The sequence below is a fragment of the Rutidosis leptorrhynchoides genome, chromosome 2 (genome assembly GCF_046630445.1).
Source record: "Rutidosis leptorrhynchoides isolate AG116_Rl617_1_P2 chromosome 2, CSIRO_AGI_Rlap_v1, whole genome shotgun sequence".
In the NCBI taxonomy this organism is placed as follows: domain Eukaryota; kingdom Viridiplantae; phylum Streptophyta; class Magnoliopsida; order Asterales; family Asteraceae; genus Rutidosis; species Rutidosis leptorrhynchoides.
Window position 1 is genome coordinate 147,156,464 of NC_092334.1, and position 11,516 is coordinate 147,167,979.

Genomic DNA, 11,516 nt, shown 5'->3' on the forward strand with positions numbered 1-11,516 from the left:
CTTCCTGTCAATAAGAGAAGATGACAAGATGGAGAAGTTAGCACGACTGTATTTGAAGGAAGTCGTCTCCAGACATGGAATACCAATCTCTATTATCTCTGATAGGGATGGCATATTTATTTCAAGATTCTGGCAAACATTACAGCAAGCATTAGGAACTCGTCTAGATATGAGTACTGCCTATCATCCACAAACTGATGGACAGAGCGAAAGGACGATACAAATGCTTGAAGACATGCTACGAGCATGTGTTATTAATTTCGGAAACAGTTGGGATCGACATCTACCGTTAGCAGAATTTTCCTACAACAACAGCTACCATTCAAGCATTGAGATGGCGCCGTTTGAAGCACTTTATGGTAGAAAGTGCAGGTCTCCGATTTGTTGGAGTGAAGTGGGGGATAGACAGATTACGGGTCCGGAGATAATACAAGAAACTACCGAGAAAATCATCCAAATTCAACAAAGATTGAAAACCGCTCAGAGTCGACAAAAGAGCTACGCGGATAGTAAAAGAAAAGATATAGAGTTTGGAATTGGAGAAATGGTCATGCTTAAGGTTTCACCTTGGAAAGGCGTTGTTCGATTTGGTAAACGGGGGAAACTAAATCCAAGGTACATTGGACCATTCAAGATTATAGATCGTGTCGGACCAGTAGCTTACCAACTGGAGCTACCTCAACAACTCGCGGCTGTACATAACACTTTCCACGTCTCAAATTTGAAGAAATGTTTTGCTAAAGAAGATCTCACTATTCCGTTGGACGAAATCTAAATCAATGAAAAACTTCAATTCATTGAAGAACCCGTCGAAATAATGGATCGTGAGGTTAAGAGACTTAAACAAAACAAGATACCGATTGTTAAGGTTCGATGGAATGCTCGTAGAGGACCCGAGTTCACCTGGGAGCGTGAAGATTAGATGAAGAAGAAATACCCGCATTTATTTCCAGAAGATACGTCAACACCTCCAACTGCTTAAAATTTCGGGACGAAATGTATTTAACGGGTAGGTACTGTAGTGACCCGAACTTTTCCATGTTTATATATATATTAAATGAAATTGTTATTTACATGATTAAGTGTTTCCAACATGTTAAGCAATCAAACTTGTTAAGACTTGATTAATTGAAATAGGTTTCATATAGACAATTGACCACCCAAGTTGACCGGTGATTCACGAACGTTAAAACTTGTAAAAACTATACGATGACATATATATGGTTATATATATAGTTAACATGATTTTATTATAAGTATGTATCTCATTAGGTATTTTAACAATGAGTTATATACATAAAAATGAGACTATTAATTTAAGAAACTCGAAAACGATATATATAACGATTATCGTTATAACAACGTCTTACTAGGTACATATGAATCATATTAAGATATTGATACACTTGGTTAATTATGTTAAATGATAAGTAAATATATTATTAAGTGTATTAACAATGAAATACATATGTAAAAATAAGACTACTAACTTAATGATTTCGAAACGAGACATATATGTAACGATTATCGTTGTAACGACATTTAACTGTATATATATATATCATACTAAGATATATTATATATCATAATATCATAATAATATAATAATTTAACATCTCATTTGTTATAATAAACAATGGGTTAACAACATTCAACAAGATCGTTAACCTAAAGGTTTCAAAACAACATTTACATGTAACGACTAACGATGACTTAACGACTCAGTTAAAATGTATATACATGTAGTGTTTTAATATGTATTCATACACTTTTGAAAGAATTCAAGACACTTATCAAAATACTTCTACTTAACAAAAATTCTTACAATTACATCCTCGTTCAGTTTCATCAACAATTCTACTCGTATGCACCCGTATTCGTACTCGTACAATACACAGCTTTTAGATGTATGTACTATTGGTATATACACTCCAATGATCAGCTCTTAGCAGACCATGTGAGTCACCTAACACATGTGGGAACCATCATTTGGCAACTAGCATGAAATATCTCATAAAATTACAAAAATATGAGTAATCATTCATGACTTATTTACATGAAAACAAAATTACATATCCTTTATATCTAATCCACACACCAACGACCAAAAACACCTACAAACACTTTCATTCTTCAATTTTCTTCATCTAATTGATCTCTCTCAAGTTCTATCTTCAAGTTCTAAGTGTTCTTCATAAATTCCAAAAGTTCTAGTTTCATAAAATCAAGAATACTTCCAAGATTGCAAGTTTACTTCCAAGTTTTCTAAATCCATTCCAAGTAATCATCCAAGATCAAGAAACCTTTGTTACTTACAGTAGGTTATATTTCTAATACAAGGTAATAATCATATTCAAACTTTAATTCAATTTCTATAACTATAACAATCTTATTTCGAGTGGAAATCTTACTTGAAATTGTTTTCGTGTCATGATTCTGCTTCAAGAACTTTCAAGCCATCCGAGGATCCTTTGAAGCTAGATCTATTTTTCTCATTTCCAGTAGGTTTATCCAAGGAACTTGAGGTAGTAATGATGTTCATAACATCATTCGATTCATACATATAAAGCTATCTTATTCGAAGGTTTAAACTTGTAATCACTAGAACATAGTTTAGTTAATTCTAAACTTGTTCACAAATAAAAGTTAATCCTTCTAACTTGACTTTTAAAATCAACTAAACACATTTTCTATATCTATATGATATGCTAACTTAATGATTTAAAACCTGGAAACACGAAAAACACCGTAAAACCGGATTTACGCCGTCGTAGTAACACCTCGGGCTGTTTTGGGTTAGTTAATTAAAAACTATGATAAACTTTGATTTAAAAGTTGTTATTCTGGGAAAATGATTTTTATTATGAACATGAAACTATATCCAAAAATTATGGTTAAACTCAAAGTGGAAGTATGTTTTCTAAAATGGTCATCTAGACGTCGTTCTTTCGACTGAAATGACTACCTTTACAAAAACGACTTGTAACTTATTTTTCTGACTATAAACCTATACTTTTTCTGTTTAGATTCATAAAATAGATTTCAATATGAAACCATAGCAATTTGATTCACTTAAAACGGATTTAAAATGAAGAAGTTATGGGTAAAACAAGATTGGATAATTTTTCTCATTTTAGCTACGTGAAAATTGGTAACAAATCTATTCCAACCATAACTTAATCAACTTGTATTGTATATTATGTAATCTTGAGATACGATAGACACGTATACAATGTTTCGACCTATCATGTCGACACATCTATATATATTTCGGAACAACCATAGACACTCTATATGTGAATGTTGGAGTTAGCTATACAGGGTTGAGGTTGATTCCAAAATATATATAGTTTGAGTTGTGATCAATACTGAGATACGTATACACTGGGTCGTGGATTGATTCAAGATAATATTTATCGATTTATTTTTGTACATCTAACTGTGGATAACTAGTTGTAGGTTACTAACGAGGACAGCTGACTTAATAAACTTAAAACATCAAAATATATTAAAAGTGTTGTAAATATATTTTGAACATACTTTGATATATATGTATATATTGTTATAGGTTCGTGAATCAACCAGTGGCCAAGTCTTACTTCCCGACGAAGTAAAAAATCTGTAAAAGTGAGTTATAGTCCTACTTTTAAAATCTAATATTTTTGGGATGAGAATACATGCAGGTTTTATAAATGATTTACAAAATAGACACAAGTACGTGAAACTACATTCTATGGTTGAATTATCGAAATCGAATATGCCCCTTTTTATTAAGTCTGGTAATCTAAGAATTAGGGAACAGACACCCTAATTGACGCGAATCCTAAAGATAGATCTATTGGGCCTAACAAACCCTATCCAAAGTACCGGATGCTTTAGTACTTCGAAATTATATCATATCCGAAGGGTGTCCCGGAATGATGGGGATATTCTTATATATGCATCTTGTTAATGTCGGTTACCAGGTGTTCACCATATGAATGATTTTTATCTCTATGTATGGGATGTGTATTGAAATATGAAATCTTGTGGTCTATTGTTACGATTTGATATATATAGGTTAAGCCTATAACTCACCAACATTTTTGTTGACGTTTAAAGCATGTTTATTCTCAGGTGAATACTAAGAGCTTCCGCTGTTGCATACTAAAATAAGGACAAGATTTGGAGTCCATGTTTGTATGATATTGTGTAAAAACTGCATTCAAGAAACTGATTTCGATGTAACATATTTGTATTGTAAACCATTATGTAATGGTCGTGTGTAAACAGGATATTTTAGATTATCATTATTTGATAATCTACGTAAAGCTTTTTAAACCTTTATTTATGAAATAAAGGTTATGGTTTGTTTTAAAAATGAATGCAGTCTTTGAAAAACGTCTCATATAGAGGTCAAAACCTCACAACGAAATCAATTAATATGGAATGTTTTAAATCAATAAGAACGGGACATTTCAAATATACCCCCGAACATTACCCATAACCTCCTTGGCAATAACCCATAATTTCCTTAGTTCTATCCCGCTCGAAAAACCATTTTGAAAGTGATACGCTCAAGACCTTGTCGTAGTATTTTATGTATAATATTAATACTACTAATAATAATAAGATTAATAATAATATTAATCTTAATAATAATAATAATAATAATAATAATAATAATAATAATAATAATAATAATAATAATAAATATAAAAAATAATACAGAGGAATGTGGAAACCAGCTCGAGCTTTTATAGGATTCTGGCCTGCTACAGTACCGCCTTATCCTGTTTTTGTTTGCTAGTTCGTCGACATCAAATAGTGTTTACTGTAGCAAATAGTATTTTACTGTAGCAAATAGTGTTACTGTAGCAAATCACTGTAGCAAATAGTGTTTTACTGTAGTAAATAGTGTTTCACTGTAGCAAATAGTGTTTTACCGTAGCAAATAGTGTTTTACTGTAGCAAATAGTGTTTTACGGTAGGAAAGTCGTTTTTACTTGTACATATATATATATATATATATATATATATATATATATATATATATATATATATATATATATATATATACATATAATTGTTCATGAATCGTCGAGAGCAGTCAAATGTAATTTAATACATGAAACAGTTCTAAAATTTTGAAATTCAACTTCATAGACTTTGCTTATCGTGTCGGAAACATTAAATCATTTAAAGATAAAGTTTAAATTTGGTCAGAAATTTCCGGGTCATCACACTATGCATGAGACGTATATTTATGAGAAATGGAGATGAAATTCTTGTGGTCTATTAAAATGATGGAAATGTTTATTTATGTTAAACTAATGAACTCACCAACCTTTTGGTTGACACTTTAAAGCATGTTTATTCTCAGGTATGAAAGAAATCTTCCGCTGTGCATTTGCTCATTTTAGAGATATTACTTGGAGACATTCATGACATATTTCAAAAGGCGTTGCATTCGAGTCGTTGAGTTAATCAAGATTATTATTAAATCAATTATAGTTGGATATATTATGAAATGGTATGCATGCCGTCAACTTTCGATGAAATGAAAGTTTGTCTTTTAAAAACGAATGCAATGTTTGTAAAATGTATCATATAGAGGTCAAGTACCTCGCGATGTAATCAACTATTGCGAATCGTTTAAAATGTATATGAACGGGTCCTTTCATTTTATGTAAAATGTAAACTTTTTATTTTTCAATTTAACTCTTCTTTTCCTTCCTCACATTTATACAAAATACAAAAGCTGTTTTTTCTTTTTTGATAAAATACTTATAGAATTTTTGATATATTTTTATTTAATTATTTAATTTGTGCTTTTTTAAATAAAATAAAAAAATACAGTATTAAATATTCATGTTATAATTCAGTAGGCTTATAACTACCTTTAGTGGTTCTTGACTGTAGAAGGTATATAGAGATAGAGATACTGTAAAACTGAGAAAACAAAGGTTGAACAAAAGGTATGAGTAATTGGTTTTTTATTTATAGAAAAATGTACAATGAGAGTTTGGTGGCATTTGGAATCTAGAGAGAGAGAGAGTGTTTTTGTTAATCAAAAAAATACATACCATAAACTCTAACTCAACACACCTATTTATACTCAAAAAAATATACTATGCAATATCTATAATAATAATAAAATTATCATCCAATTATTACTTTTATAACACTCCCCCTTGGATGATAATTTTATTAGTGAATAACTAGTACTGCCTCGTTAAAAACCTTGCTAAAGAAAACCCTTTGGGATAAAACTTTAGCTAAGGGAAAAAGAGTGCAGCATAGAGTTGACTCCCCCTCAAGTAGGCAACGCCTGAGTTGTTACATCTTCTGAACATGCCTCATGCCAATATTATGAACGTGTGTTCTGAAAATAGCAGTTGGAAGTGCTTTGGTGAAAAGGTCAGCAGAGTTTTTGCTGGACTGAACATATCTCATTTCAATCTGGTTGTCCTTAACGAGATTTTGAGTGTATGAAAAAAATCTAGGGGGTATGTGTTTTGTTCGGTCACTTTTGATATACCCTTCTTTCATCTGTGTTATGCAAGCTACATTATCTTCATAGATAGTTGTTGAACTTTTATTGCGTTCTAGTCCACAAGAATCAGTAATGAGTTGTGTCATTGATCTCAACCAAAAACATTCCCGACTGGCTTCATGTAATGCAATTACTTCGGCATGATTTGATGATGTTGCAACAAGTGTTTGTTTTTGAGAACGCCATGATATTGCGGTACCTCCATTTAGGAATACATATCCATTTTGAGATTTAGCTTTATATGGATCAGATAAATAACCTGCATCTGCATAACCAACCAAATCTTGTTTTGATTCGTTAGAATAAAATAATTATAAATCAGTAGTTCCCCGAAGGTATCAAACTATTTGTTTGATCCCATTCCAATGTCTTTTGGTAGGGGCTGAGCTGAACCTTGTCAACAAATTAACTGCAAAAGAAATGTCAGATCTTGTATAATCTATAAGATACATAAGAACCTCAATTGCACTAAAATATAGAACTTCCGATCTGTTAAAATTTTCATGATCTTCGCAGGGATGAAATAGATCAGTGTCAATATTGAGTGATCTAACAACAATGAGTTTGTCTTTAAAAAAAAATGTTTTAAAATCTTTTCGGTATAAGTTGTTTGATGTACGAGTAAACCATTAGGCATATGCTCAATTTTCAATCCAAGGTAATACTTGGCTTTTTCAAGATCTTTCATTTCAAAATAATTCTTTAGAAGTTGAATGATTTCATAGATCTCTTTATTTGTTCATATGATGTTAAGAACATTGACATAAACAACTACGATCTCATATCCGAACATTGTTTTTATAAAACATACGTGCAAAATAAGTTTATATTTATACCCTTTTTTTTTATCAAGTAGTCATTTAATCGGTTATACCACATACGTCCCGTTTGTATAAACCCACTTAGAAATCTTTGTGATTTAATGGAATATATTCCCTTGGGTTTTACATTAGATGCTTATGATACCTTAACCCTTTAGGTATATTCATATATATCACTATTAAGTGATCCATACAGATAAGTAGTAACAACATTCATGAGATGCATTTAAATAACTACCAGGTTGATTAAGTATCTAATAAGTAATTGTATCCATTACAGGAGGATAATTTTTCCTCCTAATTCATTTCTGGTCTTTGTGGGAAATATTGAGTTACAAGTCTAGTTTTGCCTTGTAACTTCATTTGCACATTTCTTTTCGGATAAAAATTCATTTGTATCCCATACGTTTCACATCTTTAAAAGTGATAACGATTGATCCGAAAACTTTTCTTTTATCGAGCGATTCTAATTCAGCTCTTATTGCTCCTTTCCATTGAGCTCAATCATGTCCATTTTGTATATTCAATGACAGATTTTAGTTCCAGATCATCATCTTTATTCATGATGTCATTGTAACATTATATGAAAATATCTCATAGAGATTTTAGTTTCATTTCGGTTCCATAATATTGCATAATTTATCGCAATTTTAGTATTTACATTTATCAATATCCTCTGCAGAAGGAATATTGATTTGTGGTTCTTCTTGAACACTTTCTCTTACCTCATTATCAGCTGATTTTCTTTTTCAAGGATTTTTATCTTCGGAACCAATTGATCTTCCACGTTTGATGCGTGGCAAAGACTCAACAGTGACATTATTGCCAGCTTTTGGAATTTCAGTTCGAGCTGGAGCATTTATCGCTGGTATATATGATTTAGTCACTTTTTTATATCTGTAAATGCATAAAGTAATTAATTTGCAAGTTCTTGCATATGCATTATTTTTGAACTTTCGTTTCACATTCTTTTGTGCGAGTTCAATATACCTTAATTGATGTTCACATCATGAAGCATCATTTTATTTTTTATTTTTATTTCTCCCCCTAATCTAGGGAACAATGTTTTATTAAAATGACAATCAGCAAAACGTGCTGTAAAAACATCACCCATCATGGGTTCAATATATCTTATGATTGAAGATGTTTTATATCCAAAATATATTATCATCTTTATTTGAAGAACCATTTTATTGTGTTGTGGTGATACAATTGGAACATACACTGCACAACCAATGTTTTAAGGTAGAAAATATTTGGCTCTTGGCCAAAATCAAGTATTAAGTGAAAATATTTACGACTTCCACATGGTATAATGCGAATTAATGTCGCAGCATGTAAATTTACATGTCCACATATAAATATTGAGAGATTTGTACTCATTATCAATTGTCTAGTTATTAGCTGTAAGCGTTTATCTATTGATTCAGCTAAACCAATTTTGTGTATGCACATGAGCAACTGGATGTTCAACAACAATCCCTGTAGATATATAATGATCATTAAATGCTTGAGATGTTAACTCACCAGCATTATCAAGTCTCATCCTTTTAATGGTGTAATCAGAATAATGTGTTCTCAATTTAATAATTTGTGCAAGAAACTTTGCAAATGCCATATTACGGCTTGATAACATACAAATATGAGACCATCCGCTAGATGCGTCTATTAGAACCATGAAATATCAAAATGGTTCATATGATGGATGAATTGGTTCATATATCTTACCTTGAATTCTTTCAAGAAACATTTGTGATTCTTTTTCACAATATACTTTTCATTAATCACCATATGTGCTTTCCATTAATCACCATATGTGTTTTTTTTTTTTTTTTTTTTAAATCACCATATGTGTTTTTTTTTAATCATATATCCTTTTCACCATATACGCTTTTAATCATATGCGCTGTGTTTTTCACCATATGCGCTTTTAATCATATGCGATTTTCATCATATGCGTTGTGCTTTTCATCATATTCGCTTTTTATCATATGCGCTTATCATATGCGATGCGCTTTTTATCATATGCGCTTTTTATGTGAATAGTAAATTAATTAATTTCGTTTTACTATTCATATGAATTAATTTAGATTTACTATTTTGTTAATTGAGTAATATATATATACATCATATACTTGTGACTCCGAAGGCTCAAATGAATTTGACCATATAGTTATACGTTGTACCTTGCACATTAATTTTCAGTAGAAGCTTTAGATGCATATTATTTTCAGTAGAAGCTTTAGATGCACTTTTTTTTAATCACCAAATACCACAAACACTTTGTTTGCGTTTGTTCATAGTCATCAATGAAAACCATTTTCTTTAATTTTATTTTATACAATAAAATTAACGCATCATTATTCTTTTCAAAAACAATAATCTATTGTTATTGTTCACTTGTGCCATGTTTAACAACAAAAGTCAACAACATCTGTCTTGTTTGTTGTGGCAACCAAAAACAACCTTTGCTTTTGTTACCGAGAATCCAAGACCAAAAAATAATTAATTTTTAATTAATCTTTTATCAAAACCATAAATGATTTTATTGATCTACGTTGATATGGCCATAAAGAATTGACGGCTGACCTACTTTTGTAAGTGTATTTCGGCTATCATCCCGAAAACGCACAACGACCTTTTTTTTTATGAACTATTTGTTTCATATCTAGCTTAGGCAATTATTGTGAACATTTGGTCCCTATAAGAGCATTTATTTTTTAGACTTTTAGTTGATTTGTACTTGTCACAATTAGGGATAGCACCCGCGGGTCGTGGATGCGGATCCATTGGATCCATCACCCGTACCCGCGGATTTTTTTTAAGAGACATCCAATTGAACTCTTGTTCGTTGAAACAATTTGACTATATTTTTACTCCCCATTATTAAACGGGCCATTTTGATGCACACTCTTAAAAAAATAATTTGTTTTTTAAGTTTTATTATTCAACCTCCTTTTTTCAACGGTCACGTTTTTAACAAAACATTTGACAAGTTTGGAAAAAAGTTTTTTATTGATTATCATCAAAAGTTTTCTATTGTCACTCTACTGGATGGAATTATGGCATACAACCAAAATTGCAACCCAACACTACATAAGAACAAAAAGGTTGTTTTTAATTAATATATGTATATGTGTTAAACTCGGAATAATAATAACTTATTTTAGAAAATTAACATAAGACATGTTAAAACATTTTTGTCACATTTAGTTCATCAAGTCTAATACTTATCATTGATAGATTTTATCACGTCTAGAAGATGTTTACTTTTTTCTTGTATTAAGTCCTACTTTCATTTACCTTTGTTTGGAAAAAAGTTTTTTTTTACTTTGCTTTCCCCCTTTCTGTAAAACTCATTTAAACACTTTCTTTGTTTTTTTTTTTTTTTAAAAAAAACTTCCTTTTTTTTACGTTACCCGTAAATTATAAATATATAAAAAAACTTTTTGTTTAAATTTTTTTTCTAGTTTTTAAAAGGCCACTTGACCAATTTTTTAATTCTTTCACAACACCTGATATCGTGATCTTGACCTTTCACCAAAGCAAGAGATATTCTTGATAAACTAAACACGGACTCGTGTTTGAAATTGCCGGCCACAAAAAAATTCATTTGATAAAAGTATATATATATTTTTTTTTAGTTATAGAAGGAGACCACTTCATTTTCAATACTTCATTTTTGACAAAAAACTATTCCATTTTACCATCCCTTTTTTTTCTTACTTTAACTTTTAAGATATACTTTTAATAAAAATACAAACTACTTTTTCTTATTTTAACTTTTAAGATTTACTTTTAATAAAAATACAAACTACTTTTTGTATTTTAACTTTTAAGATTTACTTTTAATAAAAGTACAAACTAGTTTTTCTTATTTTAACTTTTAAGATTTACTTTTAATAAAAATACAAACTATTTTTTTATTTTAACTTTTAAAATTATAAATTTAAGAATAAACATTAGTATGCATGAAATAAATAATGATTAATTGCATAAGTAATCATAAATGTTAGATAACATATAAAGACCCCGTCGTATTCGTATTGATCGGAATTAATCTCGACCCATGGTACCGTGTTGTCAAATGACGTGTTGCGTACATAAAGTACCGTGTTGTCAAATGACGTGTTGCGTACAATCATGAGGTCTTATTAACA